Source organism: Lynx rufus, unplaced genomic scaffold (assembly GCF_022079265.1).
Source record: "Lynx rufus isolate CCGP_SWC_20201006 ecotype Redwood Valley unplaced genomic scaffold, mLynRuf1.p SCAF_14, whole genome shotgun sequence".
NCBI lineage: Eukaryota > Metazoa > Chordata > Mammalia > Carnivora > Felidae > Lynx > Lynx rufus.
Genome location: NW_025814828.1, coordinates 37,149,165 through 37,164,905, shown reverse-complemented (window position 1 = coordinate 37,164,905; position 15,741 = coordinate 37,149,165). Strand labels below are relative to the sequence as shown.

Below are 15,741 nucleotides of genomic sequence, written 5' to 3'. Positions count from 1 at the left end.
CCATAGTGGAGGTGAAGAGGAAACATACATACCCCGGAATCAAATTTCCACTCTACCATTTATCAGCTGTGTGCCTTTGGAGCCTCACAAACTCTGCTTGTCAGGTTCCTCATCTGTAAAAAAATGAGGAGAGTAAACATACCTGTCCCATAGGATTGTTGTGAGGATCAAATGAGATAATGCATGGAAAGAGACGGTACTGGGCTCACTGTCAATATCAATGGTAATTGTCAACTTCATCGTCACCATCTAGCTACCTCTCCCACATTCTGAACTAATTCTGTGGCTAAGGAAACAAGTTTCTGTGCCTGTCCTGTTATATCCTGAAGAGGTCAGCACAGGATACCAAGGGTCTCACTTTCCTCCATGTTTTTCCTGTGTTCATCCACTCCCCAAGGCTGTACTACTTTCTTCCCAGATTACCTCTGAACCTTGGGTTCATCCTAGCCTCTCCTCTCCCTTACTTCCTACATCAAATAGACTTCTAATTTTGCTTCCTGAAACTAATCTCTAGTATCTGCGCTTTAGGTTCCACTCTTTTTTTTTTTTTTTTCAGAGAGAGAGAGAGAGTGCACACAGGAGTGGGAGAGAGGGGCAACGGGGCAGAGAGAGAGAGTCTCAAGTGGGGCTCAGTCCCACAACCCTGGGATCATGACCTGAGCCAAAATCAAGAGGCAGATGCCCAACTGACGGAGACACCCAGGAACCCCTAGGCTCCACTCTTATGGCCAACGTCTTATTTCACAGGCTCACTAGCTCCTGGTTCAACTCCTTATCACAGCCTTCCAGGCGGGCACCTGACTCTATGCAATTCCAGCTCCAGTCCATCCTCCACGCAGCATCTATGTTACCTATGCTCTAGGATAAAATCATGCCACTTCTTTACTTTAAAAGCTTTGGGACTCCCCATTGCTTGTTAGTTGCACGAGGACCTTCTAAACCTGCCACCTGCCTACCCATGGAATCTCACCTTCCTCCAACTGTTTCCTGTTGGTCCCCTCCCCATGTCTGTGTTTCAATCACGTGCATCTACTTGCTGCTCCCCTAGGCAACCTACAGACCCAAGAGTAAGAAAAAAATGTTTTTTTTTTTAATTTTTTCAACATTTTTTATTTATTTTTGGGACAGAGAGAGACAGAGCATGAACGGGGGAGGGGCAGAGAGAGAGGGAGACACAGAATCGGAAACAGGCTCCAGGCTCTGAGCCATCAGCCCAGAGCCCGACACGGGGCTCGAACTCACAGACCGCGAGATCGTGACCTGGCTCAAGTCGGATGCTTAACCAACTGCGCCACCCAGGCGCCCCAAGAAAAAAATGTTTGATATTGCAAACTATTGAGATTTGGAGAGTTGTTTTTTATGCAACATTATCTCAGCAGAAATCTGAATAATATGTGACAGAGATTGTAATTGAGTAACCAGGTATTGAGCCGAAGTGTTTTTTTCCCCCTAATATAACATCTATAGCACAATTTCACTCCAAAATAAAGTCATGGATTTAAAAACTCACACATAAATACACATGAAGAGGGAAATCACCTATTCTGTCTTTGGGAAACATTTGCTAAACGTGTGTCTTATATACCCACAACCTCACTCCCATTAGTGGGGGGCAATTTTCATTTATAAAATAACATGGTAAAGTTTCAAAGAATAACAATTATGACTGCAGAAAAATCAAAGAAGCAGAAAAATGCAGAGGAAATGGCATTCAATGAAAAGCCTGAGAGGAAGTAACACAAAATGGAGACAATTTAGGTTGATTGAATGATTTGGGGTGTAAGAAAGGAAGCGTTGTCAACAAGACAAACAGATAACCATGTGAGGTGTATAAATAAGAGGTCCTCAAAGGGGCAGGAAGAGTGCGAAGAGTGAAAATCTGAGCAGTACCCTGGATGTGGAGCTGAGCCAGATGAGTCACCGAGGGGAGATTGGTGCTGTGGCCGGGTAAGAAGGCCCAGGTCATGGGAGAACAGTGTGCCCAAGTAGAGGTAGCTATTGAATTAATTCCTTTGGGCATTTATCTGAGAGCCTTAATGGATGCTTGAAGATCATTTTGTCCACATTAGCTACTGAGGACACTTGACCCTCAATGAGAGGCACCATTGGGTACATTAATCGCCCTTGCTAATGGCCTGACCTCTTTGATAATGTCACATATACAGTTCTTTTCCCGGATTGGTTTTGGAGTGCCCCTGCCCCCCATAATAATTCCATATTGTTTCTCTCACCTTGTTGCTAGGAAGGAAGGAAAGGAGCAAGGGTGGGAGGAAGGAGACAAGAAGGGCAAAGAGTAAGCTATAATTCACTTCTGGTAGCTATGTGCAAGGCAGTGTTGGTACCCTGGGAATTACCCAGCTAGGTAAAGATGTCCTATTTAGTTCCCGGGGCCGTGTGTGCATACTGTGAATTACTTTGATCTTCAGTCTGAATGAGGGGACTCGAAATAATCCAGGAGTTGGAACCCATACCTAATTTATAGCAAAAACTCCTTGCTGGAAAAACATGGGGAGCAGGGCAGAACCCACCAGTTATCATTAGTCATCAAAGGAAAAAAAATTTTTTTTCATCCAGCCTTTCTAGGTAATTAACATGACATCATCTAAGAGCCTGTGGTGTGAAATGGGTACTAAGTATCACAGAGAATTGATGTCAGCTCTTTTGGTGCTTCATTTCAACATAAACTTTGATAAACAGAACAGAAAGCGAATAGGGTATTTTCGTTATTTGAATATTCTAACATTTTCCACCCTGGAAATTATTTCTGAGAGTTAATAAATTACAAATGTCTGCTAAGTAGATCTAACGTCAGTGATTTCCCAGTTTCCATGGGCCATAAATTGCTAAATCCTTTGGGGAGAGCTTTGTATATCAGGTTTGAAAAAGGCTCTGCATCCAGAACATGCATTAAACAAACAAATAAATAAACAAATAAGTAAATCTCCCATATCAACAGGCAATGCCCTGGGCGATTTTGGCAATGGGTCTTCTTTGATGGCAGTGTCCTAGTCCAGAACACAGACTTCATATAAATTCAATTAGTACAGAATAAGCTATAGCTTGCAGTGGCCCATTTTAGAGAAGGGACTCTTTAGGGGCACCCGAGTGGCTCAGTCGGTTGAGCGTCCAACTTCTACTCAGGTCATGATCCAATGGTTCACGAGTTCAAGCCCCGCATTGGACTCACTGCTGTCAGCGCAGAGCCCACTTTAGATCCTCAGTCCTCCTCTCTCTCTCTGCCCCTCCCCCCAAAATAAACAAACATGAAGAAAAAACAAAAGGGATTCTTTATAATTTTTATTAGAGAAAAAAGTTAATGATAAAAACATGGTAATTAAGAATTTTAAAGGAAAACATGGCTGTCTTAGCAGTCCAACAACTCCTAACAAAATAAGTAAGTAAAATAAATTTGGGAAGGGACTGAATCATTTTCTTCTACACACCTTAGGTTCCTATATTTAAAGTAAAAGGCATGGACCAGAAAATTTCTAAGTTCCTTCCTGGTGGCCAAGGGCCAAAATCTCCAAGTCTGTGTGTCAACATAAATTAAGGGTAGGCCTTCAGGGGCGCCTGGGTGGCTCAGTCGGTTAAGCGTCCGACTTTGGCTCAGGTCATGATCTCATGGTTTGTGAGTTCGCGCCCCATGTTGGGCTCTGTGCTGACAGCTTGGAGTCTGGAGTCAGCTTCAGATTCTGTGTCTCCCTCTCTCTCTCTCTGCTCCTCCCCTGCTCATGCTCTCTCTCTCAAGAATAAACATTATTATTTTTTTTTAAAGGGTAGGCCCTCATACCTGCAGCCAAGGTTCCTCTGAATCTAGCCTCCCACCTCTACCCCTACCTAACTCCATTTTGTGTTAACTCACACAACTCACCAGAAACCCCTCCACTTTACCAGAAGCACTCTTCTCGGTGGGACATCCTTGGAAAGGCCAAGCTCCAAATTTTTCTGGACCTTGGCCCATCTGCTCCCCTCATTTGGAATGTCATCCCTAGATTCCCTAAAATCCCACTTTTTGTTCGAGACACAGTTCACTGTTTGCTTCTTCTATGAAGCTTTCCCTGACTAGATGAACTCTGACTCCTTCATTTCTCTGAGCTACTGTTTGTATGATCTCCAGCGTGGTTACATTCAGTCCAGTATGTACTGTGGAAGTCTCATTTAGTTTAAGGGCTGGGGCTGTAGAACCAGGCTGCCCAGATTCCAATCCCATATATACCACTTATTTACTCTGTGACCTTGAGCGGTTAGTCAACCTCAATTCACCTCTCTATGCCTCAGTTTTATAAACTGAGGATAATATGATATGTACTTTGGAAGTTGTGAGTCATGGCACCACTTCTGGCCAAATAATTTCAAGTGGATTTATTGAGAATGTCTCAAGAAATGTGTTCAGCATTCTACAACATCAGCATTTATCACATTTTTTGTAGTCTACCTAAAAATGTGTATTATTTTAATACATTCATGTTCATATAGGAAACTTAAAAATAACACCCAGAGATAATCATTGTTAAAAATGTTGCATTTATTCTTACAGACATTTTCCCACAAATTGTGGTAGTTTTAAATTTTTTCCAAGAAAGTCTTTGACACTCTTTCCCTCAAAAGGTGGAGCCTAATTCTATTCCCATTGCAAATGGGTCAGACTTAAAGACTCACTTGTAGCTATTAAAATGTGGAAGACATGGTGGTATGTGATTTCTAAAACTATCTCAGTGTCTCTCCATCTCTCTCCCTCTCTCTCACTCTTTAGCCCCCTCTCTCCCTTCCTCCTTCTCTCCCTTCCTTTCTCTTTGTCTCAACACTCTCTCTGGGGGAGCCAGTTGCCATATGGGGACATTCAAGCAGCACAATGGAGTGGCACATATGGTGAAGAACTGATGCCTCCTGCCAACAGCCACATGAGTGAGCCATCTTGGAAGGGATCCTCCAGCCCCTGTCAAGTCTTCAGAGACTGTAGCTCCAGCCAACATTCTGAGTCCAAAGACATGAGCTACCCTGAACTGAAACCACCCAGACAAGCCATTCCCAACTTCTAGACACACAGACACTATGAGATAATAAACGTTTGTTGTTTTAAGCCACTAAGTTTTGAAGTAATTTTTAAAGCAGCAATAAATAATTAATACACATACATATAACACCCACACAATATACACTATATATATTTCCCAAGAAATGGGAAAACACTTCATATATTCTTTTGTAACCCTCTTCACTTAAAAAAAATTTTTAACGTTCATTTATTTTTGAGAGAGAGGGAAAGCGTGCATATGCACATGCAAGCAGGGGAGGGGGCAGAGAGAAAGGGAGACAGAGGATCCAAAGCAGGCTCTGTGCTGACAGCACAAAGCTCAATGCGGGGCTCAAACCCACGAACCAGGAGATCATGACCTGAGCCGAAGTCGAATGCTTAACTGACTAAGCCACCGAGGCACGCTTTCATTTTTTATTAATAATAATGTATCATGAAGTCCTTTTCATATGTATCCTCAGTGATGATTTTAAGGGTCAGGAATTACATGCAGCCACTGCCAAGAACAATTTTTTTTTAATTACTCTATATATCTTGGAGGGGGAAAAAGAAACATTTCCCTCTACCCTCTTAGATTCGTTTCTGGGGCAAATTAAACTTACAACAAACCTATTAACAAGAAAAGGGGCATACAAATTTATTTGATATTAATATTAAAATATTTACACACACATGGGGGTCTCACAGAAAAGGAAGTGAAATTGAAGGAAGTGAGGAGGCCTGAGAGATTATATACCGCTTTAACAAACAGTTGAGAAATTTTTGAGAAATGACAAGGCAAAGAAAAACAGTTTGGGCCTCTAGAGGTGGTAAATTGTGGGTGATAAATATAAAGGGAAAACTAATAGAAGATAAAGGTTATTTCAGTGACATTTGTTACTCAGATTCAATCTCATGCCATCTCTGGGGTGATAAGAGTGCCTCTGGTGATTTTCCTCTTGCTGGTATGGGAGCAGGGTGGGGGAACATCTTCGCAAAGGGAAATTTATACCTTGTCTTTAGGCAGAAAGGGGAGGGTAGAGAACTTTTCCCACATCCGCGGTTTCTCATTTGCCTTCAGCTCAAAATAATCCTTATGCCAAAGTGGCATATTTTGAGGTGGCATATTCTGATCTCCTTCAGGGTAGTGGGGAGTGGGGTATAAAATTCCGAGGGGCCAAAATCTGTATTCTACAGTTTGAGATGAGGCTTAAAATGTGACCATTGGTGCCATCGCTCGAAGGAGAAAAGAAATTCTAACTGAGGTGTTTGTGGCTGGTGTCTATTCTCTCCCTGACGGTGGGTTTTGCTGTAGGAGGAGGACTATGGTAGGTAAGTAGATATGAAGACATAGAATGGGATGAGTTTGCATGTAGTCTGAAGTATGGTGCAGGAGATTCTAATGAAAGAATAGTTAGACTAGAGGTGTAGAGACCCTGAGGATTAATGAACTCTCCCAGAGGGAGAAGAACATTCCAAGGATCCTGGGCTCAGCCTTGGGTGAGTTGCATAAATAGATGGAGGGAAGAGAAAGAGGGGATGAAAAAGAAAGCACAAAAAGAGATATCAGCAAAGATAGGGAAAAGCGGTGGCAGATTGAGACCACGATAGCCAGGACAATTAGCATGTCAGGAAAGTGAAGGGAAAATAGGCATGGTCAAAAGTTTCAGATGCCATGAGAAGAAAAAAAAAAAACAAAAAAGGACCATTGGATTTTACAAGAAGGTCATGTAATGGTCTTTCAAAATACCAACTGGGGTGAGCACGGGAGACAAGAACCAAACTGATGCTTGCTTTTGCTTTGGCTTGGTTTGATTTGGTTTTCCCCCAGGTCTTTTTCAGTAGATTTCTAGGGATGAGTTCATTGGGCATCCCCAGGAAGTCTCCTCTGCCCTTCTAGGCTGGGCTAGGTGCCACATTCCTATGCATTCCCTCAGCGCCCTGTGCTCTCCTGCCACACAATATTTAATCACACACTGTAGACAGGAATCCCATATTTGCCCATCTTTCCACCTCTAGAGTAGCAGCTGCTCTAGAGAAGGGAATGCTTGCTTCTCAGCTGTGTCTCCAGGACCTAGCATGCTTCCTGCATACTGTAGAAGCTTGGAGAATCTTTGATGAATGAACGGGAGAGGGAGGAACACGGAAATAGAAGGAAGAGGGAAAGACCTTTGTTGAGAAGTGTGGCCATGGAAGAAGGGAAGCAGTAGAACCATAGTGAGGGAGAGCACTAGAGTCAGGTGAAGGGATGACCTTTCAAAGGAAGGCTGGTTTGAACTTGGTCCTAGAACCATCTAAGCTGGAAGCTAAGGATGGACCCAACAGTAGGCTTTGGACCCAGTATAATGACAAAATCTGTGTCTGTCTTGGCCCTTGGAAGGCCAAAAAGCCTAAACACCTATATAATTTCTTTTTTTTTAATTTCTTTTTAAAATTTATTTATTTATTTATTTTGAGAGAGAGAGAGAGAGCATGAGCAGGGGAGGGGCAAAGAGGGGGGAGAGAGAGAATCCTAAGCAGGCTCTGTGCTGTCAGTGCAGAGCCCTATGCAGGGCTTGATCTCATGAACCATGGGATTATGACCTGAGCCAAAACCAAGAGTTGGACACTTAACCAACTGAGCCACCTACATGCCTCACCTATATCATTTCTGCTATCTTTATATTTGTGCACAAAGATCATGTGCTAATGTAGATCATCCTCTTATTTAGTCAAGATAATACTTATGAAATGAATAAGATACAGAAATCTTATTTACTGTATTATCAGAATGTTAGCATTCAAATTCTAGATGCAATTTGGAGGTAGACATTCTACATATAATGTGGAGTAAAAAAATCACGTGTGCTTCATATATTGAAATTTTTTCAATCTGTTGAAGTATAAACACATATTGATCCTCGCAAAAGTTAAACACTACTGCAGTTAATGATGATGTGAAAGCTATTAATTTTATATTCCAAAACAATTATTATGAACTTTCAAATAGTTAAGTAGAGATTTAGATTGACAGTTTACACCACATTCACAGAGTATTCGTTGGTAAGTTTAAGAAGAACATTAATTCCTTTCTGAACCGACAAATGTTTTATAAACACTTAAATTCAGAAATAATACAAGTCCAAAAGACAGAGATTAAACTATATCAGAAGCCTGTTTTTTAAGAGATTGTTTTCAGTGCTACAATTTATACCATTAAACCAAATAACATAGAAGACTGTTTCTGAACATTTTTTTAAATAAATATTTATTTATTTTTGAGAGAGAGAGAGAGCGTGTGAGTGAGCGAGCACTGAGTGTGGGAGGGGCAAAGAGAGAAGGGGACAGAGGATCCAAAGTGGGCCCTGCGCTGACAGCAGAGAGCCCAACGCGGGGCTCAAGCCCACGAATCATGATGAGATCATGACCTGAGCTGAAGTTGGAAGCTCAACCGACTTAACCACCCAGGTGCCCCGTGTGTCTGAACATTTAAGAAAGCATCTTTCTCAAGAAACTCACAGAGCTTCGTTTAGGGGGATTGCTTCAATTAATGCCTCACCATGACCAAAGTTCAAGTCCAACAGATGAGAAAGAAACCTCCTTAGCCTTAGTTGGTTGCTAGTGGAAAGGAAAGAAGGCTTAATCATCTGATGGCAGCCTTACCCCAGCAGAATCCTATATTAATAGAACAAGCCTCAAAATATCTTGCTAATCCCCCAGCCTCATTTGACAGTGAGCATCCTTTCGGTATCACAAATATACATTATAGTGATCACACAATCAATCAAGCGGCTCAGAGCACCTGAGAAAATGCCATCTCTAATCTATAATGTCAGTCTTGTAAAAGTTGAATATTAGATTTTTAATAATAAATATTTCGGCACATTTTCAGATTTCTCCTTATGACTTGGAGGTTCATTTTATGATAGTGGCTTTCACGTTTGGCTTTAGCTTTGACCAAATATGATTTTTAACACTGGCCTTTTAGCATTTGGCCACAATGTGTATTTAATGTACAGTAATAAAAACTATGAATCCCAATGGGAGATAGATAATCCCTTCCATGTTTGGAAGAGGTCTGTGGCTCCAAATTTGAATGAAGGGAAGTCTTGAGAGGGTTTTGTTTTTTGTTTGTTTGTTTGTTTGTTTCTCCCAGAGGAGGGCTGGATGGACAGGAAGATGGACCTACATCCTTTACTCTAATTAAAGGAATAAGATGAGTGAGATGAGGCCTCCCTGACAATGAGGCAGGTGTAGGGAAGTGGCTTTTTGATCGGGAGGCATGTTTTGTATCTTTAACAGACCAAGCAGGTAATAAGAAGAGGCACAGAAAAGAACTCACTGGTTCTTAACAAAATTAAATCTTAGACGGGGCTCCAAGCCGGCCCTCCTCATTCCAGAATTCTCTAAAGAGAAAATGCTATCAGCATGAGGATTGCAATTGCCTGCATGTCCGCTGACAGATGCAGGAATTAATCAAACATAGTAGTGAAGGTGCGGTGGGGCTGCAGGGATCAGAATCCTGGGGTCACCAAGTTGCCAGATAGCGCTGGCACCGAGCGGCCAGGCCCCGCCCTCACAGCCACTTGCCAGCCTGTCTTGCTCAGCGTGGAACTCAGCTGTCCAGAACCCTAATTGCTTACCAGCTGCTTAAGCCTCCCCATTGTTCACAGAGATATTTGAAGCAGAATAAAATTTACCTTCCAATTACATAACAAGCACAAATTTTTCCCCACAATTCCTGATTTATCTGGACATTTATTGAGCACCTAAGCAGGAGAAATCTGAGACCCAGAAGAGTCTTTGACATTACCATAGAACAAAGTAGTTGGGAATGTGACATACAGATTCTAACAGGGCTTGGAATTCTGACCCTTTAAGCTCTTTGACCTTGGGCAAGGTATTCAAAATCCCCGAGTCTTATTTTTTCACGTCTGTAAAATGAGATTGAAACCCTGACAGGCCCGATGAACTCCATCTCCCCATTTTTTTCAGCTGGAGTTTTCAAGTCTCCTCAACCTCCTCACTATTCGTTTGGCCTCACCCACTTTGCAAAGTCTTTGAATTGTCCTCCTGGTAGAAATGATTCAAGTTTGAGCAGGGATGTCAATTTGGGCATAAGCTCTGGTCATCCTGGATTCAGCATTCGAGCAAATCAGGGATCTGTTTAAGGGCAGGTCAAGGAGCTAACAGGAAAGACCACCTTCTAAGGGAAAACAAAATCCAACCACTTTGACTCAAGACCAAGGGGCCAATAGACATATACAATCACCAAAAATACGACCATAAGTATTTTAGTCACATTTAGTGCATTCAGTGATGGAAAGCATACGCTATCAGAGTATGTGCAAATTTGGAGATTTGTGAGGGTTTAGGGAGGTATCCTTGTCAAATGTCAATGGCTTAATGTATTATCTTATAGATCCTGTCTATTCTTTTAAACAATATTTAAGATGGTCCCCAAACTTGGGGATAGCAGGATGCTTGTCTAAGCTACTAAAAGCAACTGAAATCCATAGCAAATAATGAGTTATTTACTTAGATCTTCTAAGCAAAGGATGTTTCCATGAGGTCATATCAGAACAGCATCTACCTGAGCAGGGAAATATTGATGTGTTTACAGAAGGTTCCCTATGAGTATAGGTACTAAATAAACAGTGTTAATAGACAAGGGATCAGAGAGGCGGCACGATGTGAGCCCTGCTTTCAGGCGATTTTACGTTAGTTTGACTAAAAATAACAATAATAATACATATTTTCAAGACATTTTACAATTTTCAAAGAGTTTTAATACCTATTCTCATTTCATCCTCAAAGATTCCTGTAAGACAAGTACAATTAATTCCATTTTATTTTTTTTAATGCGTATTTATTTTGAGAGAGAGTGAGCGAGCGCGCTGCGCGCGAGAGAGGGCACGTGCACAAGTGGGGGAGGGGAGAGAGCGAGGGAGCCACAGAATGTGAAGCAGGCTCCCAGGCTCTGAGCAGTCCGCACAGAGCCCTACCTGGTCTCAAACCCACAAACCCTGAGATCATGACCTGAGCCAAAGTCGGACGCTTAACCAACTGAGCCACCCAGATGCCCCAATTAATTCCATTTTAAAGATGAGAAGGCCGGAGGCCCAAGAAGCAAAGACATTTTTCTAAAGCCATGAAGTTGGTATATAATCACATCACCAGCCCAGGGTTTCTGACTATAGGTTTAATGTTCTCACTAACCATAGCTGCATCTTGAAAAAGAAACTTTCTGCTTTAGCTAAATCGAGGTGAAAGGGAAGGAGTAAAACATTTTTTGATTGATTTTCCCAATCAATCAAGACCCTATAATCCATCTGGCCCTGGCAAAAGTGTCATGGAAGAATGAGTGGAAAAAGAAGATTTGTTTCCTACGGTTCAAAGGCTTTCAAATTAACTGGATGTTAAGAAGCAAGTGGGAAAAAAAAAATAGGAAGTGATAAGAAGACTTGAACTTATAGAGTTTATATGTCCCAGTGCCTGCAGCAGGGTCTAGGACACAGTAGGTATAGATGCATAATAGAGATTTATCACATAAATAAAAGATCAGTGGGAACAAATAGATAACCATGAAACATACCTTAGTATATATTTTAATTTCAAACGTGGTAAAGAAGGAATCACAAAGAAAAAGAATTAGATGTTATTTAACAGAAGGGGTTTAGAAAATGAACTAGTTGGAGAAAATCAAGTTAGAACCCTATTTCATGATATAATCTCAATATGTCAAGAAAATTCCAGATGAACCAAGGAGTCAAATGTTAAGAACAAAATTATTTTTTAAAGGCAGAAACTAACTATAAATTATAATTTTATTAATTTTTGACTGACAAGGGATTTCTACATCTAAATAAAATGTAAGACATCATACTGTGAACAACTAATCACATGATTACATTAAAAAAAGACTTGGTTCTTGGCTTAAAATTTTTGTATTTCTCTATGTACAAGGACACTATGAATGTCATATGATGAACTAGGAAATGTATTAATAATAAACTAAAAAAACAAAGATTAACCACTTAACATATTAAAAAATATAAAAAGTACATAAAAATCACTTAACATATAAAAAGCTAGCATCTCAATGAGAAAAACATAAATACACTATGAAAAATGGTCAAAGAATATTAAAAAACTAAATCACAGAAGAAATTAAAATGGAAAATAGCTGAAAAAATACCCAACCTCACTGTTAATCAAAGAAAAATAAAAACACTGAAATATTTCATTTTTTTTCCTAGTACATTTGTAAGAGTTAAAATCATAATGCTCAATACTGCCAAAAGCATGATGAAATAGTCCTCCTGTAAACTGATGGTAGCTATTAAAATGGTAAAACTTCTAGAAAGGCAATTTGACAAACGTTATCCAACACTGTCTAAAGTGCATAGGTTTTGAATCAGTAACTCTGTTTCTAGAAAATCATTGTAAGGAAACAATCAGAGATGCAAAAAGATATATATATATATATGTATATATATCATATATGTATATACATATATATATACAATGAACCTCTTCTTAAGCTTCTTGATAATAATGAAAAAAATGTGAACTAAATACTCAAAGCCAGGAGATTGTTAAGCAAATAAGTCATAAGATGGAATGTTATGCAGTCATTAAAAATCAGGCTTTAAAAAAGAATAAAAATAAAACTCAGGCTTTAGATGAAAGCAAAAATAAAAATCAGGCTTTTGATATTAAAAAAATTTTTTTAATGTTTGTTTATTTTTGAGAGACAGAGCATGAGTGGGGGAGAGGCAGAGAGAGAAAGAGATAGAGAATCTGAAGCAGGTTCCAGGCTCTGAGCTGTCAGCACACAGCCTGATGTAGGGCTTGAACTCAGAAACCATGAGATCATGACCTGAGCCGAAGTAGGACACTGAACGGACTGAGCCACCCAGGCACTCCAAGTCTTTTCATACTTTGTACACATCAAGCAATACTTGATACGTCCAAAAGAGGTAAAAAAAAAAAAAAAGCTACAAAAGAGTATTATAGTATGATATTATTATTTTGAGGGGGGGAGAAGGGAAAGAAAGCAACAAAATAAAAACAGCAACCTCTGATAGCCACAGAGATATCTCAGAACAGTGACATCACAAGTGATTTCTTTTTTTTTTAATGTTTATTTATTTTTTTAATATGAAATTTATTGTCAAATTGGTTTCCATACAACACCAAGTGCTCATCCCAACAGGTACCCTCCTCAATGCCCATCAGCCACTTTCCCCTCCCTCCCATCCCCTATCAACCCTCAGTTTATTCTCAGTTTTTAAGAGTCTCTTATGGATCCTGAGAAACTTAACAGAAGACCGTGGGGGAGGGGAAGGAAAAAAAAAGTTAGAGAGGGAGAGAACAAGTGATTTCTTATTTGCTGTTTCATTTTGCTTTTCTGTGTTTTAAATTTTTTTCCCACATTTTTGTAATGGGGAATTCTCAAAGAATACCCAGAAATCTCTGGGCAATAAGATTACAAATATTATTCACTTTTGTCTCAATGCTCCTCTGTAGGCTTTCTATATTTTTATAGACAGCATGAATTATTTTTATTGAAAGGGAAAAAGTTCCTTTTTCCACAAAGAAGACAAGACTATCTCTTGTGTGTGGCATTCTATTTCAACGTAGTATTTGTACTGTGAAATATATTTTTAATACTAAAGATCTGGTCTGAATAATCTAGAAGAGATGAAAAGTTCCAAATGGATACAAATTTGGCAGTGAGTCCCAGGTATCAAATATCCTTTCGATTCTTTCCGCAAGGAAACTGTGACAGAAATGAAGACTTATTTCCCTTATTTTATGTTCAGCTTTCATGGGAGCCTGTGGGATGGAGAAGGCTTAGCTGCAGGCATGTCCCTGTGTGCTCAGAATTTGAGAGAATGAGGAACAATAGTTGGGGTGTAGCTGAGTGGAGAAGTCTAAATAGTATTTATGCAGTCTGCACACACTTTTTCAGGATCCTACAATTAAAAAAAATCTATAAATAAGCTGTTTATTTCACCTCTGTGTGAAGCTTAAGTAATGTTGAGCGACTTTTCAATAAATGATATTTATAAATAACAATGGCTGACATTTATTGAGTACTTTTTCTATGCCAGACACTGCATTACATTTTGTTCAGATATTATTTCTTTTAATCTGAACAGCAGCCCTAGGAGGCAGGGACCATTTGAATCCCCACCCCCTGAAAGACTTTAAAAAAGGGAGCAAGAGAGGTTAAGTAAATTGTCCAAGTTCTTAGGAAGTCATAAAGCTGAAATGTAAAACCAGGTTGATCTGAATTTAAGCTCCAAGTACTTTACACTTCATCGTCTCATGTATCTACTAAAGCTAAGCATCACCCAGGAAAAATGCATTCACATAGTCACCCAAAGATGCATACTAACTAGAAAGTTAAATAGCAGTACTGCTCTTAAAAGCCAAAAACTAGAAACTACCCAAATGCACATCGGCAGTTGAACAAACCGAAGTATATTTACTCAATGGAATGTGATAGAGCAATGAGAAGGAATTATCTACAATTACCCGTAACAAATGGATGACTATTACAGACAAAATGCTGAGCAAAAGAAGTCAGGCCCAAAAGAGCGCATAACTTATGACTCAATTTACACATTTAAAACATGCAAAAAAACAGTCAAAATGAATCTATGGTTTTAAAATTGGGGTAGCGATTACTCTTTGAGGTTGGGAAGTGGTGGTGGAGGGTGAAGCCTGGATGGTGGCACAAGAGGGTTTCTGGGGTGCTGATAATTTCCATTTCCTGATCTGGGTCCTGGTGACAAGAATATGTTCACTTGTGCAAAATGAATTGAGAGGTACATCTGCCCATACGGCTAGTGACTCCACAGGAAGAAAGTAGTGGGTAATAGACACATGGTTTAGTTTCTACTATGGGGAAACCTTAAACAAAGACAGTCCACACACAGGAAAATAGTACAAACTGATGAAGGAGGGTCAATGAAATATGATCTGGTAACAGCCAGCTTTCTGAGATATAAACAATTAGCCCTGGAGAGTGACAAATAATAACGCCACAACAAGCTCACTTGGTTACCTTTCCATCAGAATTCAGAACCACGGCGTGTCTGTTTGGACAGCAGGAAAGTGTTTGCTTTAATATCACCACCTGCAGAATGAAATTCAACCAATTAAGTTAGGAAATTGCCATTTGCAGATAATTATTATTTAGCTGGTTTCTAACTTCATAGCTTTGCAGCCATTTGAGGACAAGGTCTCAGAACTGCCACAGGGTGTGGTATCAGAGTTGGTCTATTTTAACTTAATGATCTGGAAGAGGAAATAACCAGTATGGTAATGACATTGCAAACGATGCTAAATTGAGAGTGTTGCAAATGCTAATAAAGGCAGAGGAACAAAATGAGAAGACTTTGCTGATAAAATCTGGGCTTTAGTGAATAATACCAGTGTATTGAATTTCCAATTCTCTGCCTCAGCAATAGATTCTTGAGCACACTGCTTTGTGCTCAAAAATAAAGGTCTCACCTAAAAAAATTGAAAGTTCTATATCAACATTGTAATTTTAAGTAAACTTTTAAACATTTTAGAATAGTATTGAACTTAGAGAAAAATTGCCGAAATAATACAGAAGGTTCCCATATACCCCACACCCAGTTTTCCCTATTATTAATGTGTTACATATTTAATGAACCAATATTGATAGATTATTATTTATAAAAGTCCATACTTTTGGCAGATTTCCTTAG

General features: G+C 39.8%; 1 long non-coding RNA gene across 1 annotated transcript in view; it reads right to left on the bottom strand.

Annotated features, from left to right (window-relative positions):
• LOC124509689 (uncharacterized) overlaps positions 1 to 15,741 on the bottom strand; it is a 147,385-nt gene that overhangs the window by 11,399 nt on the left and 120,245 nt on the right. Inside the window, exon 3 of the long non-coding RNA XR_006961484.1 lies at positions 15,072 to 15,143. This is a non-coding gene — a long non-coding RNA (uncharacterized LOC124509689). The remainder of the gene's footprint in view (positions 1 to 15,071; positions 15,144 to 15,741) is intronic.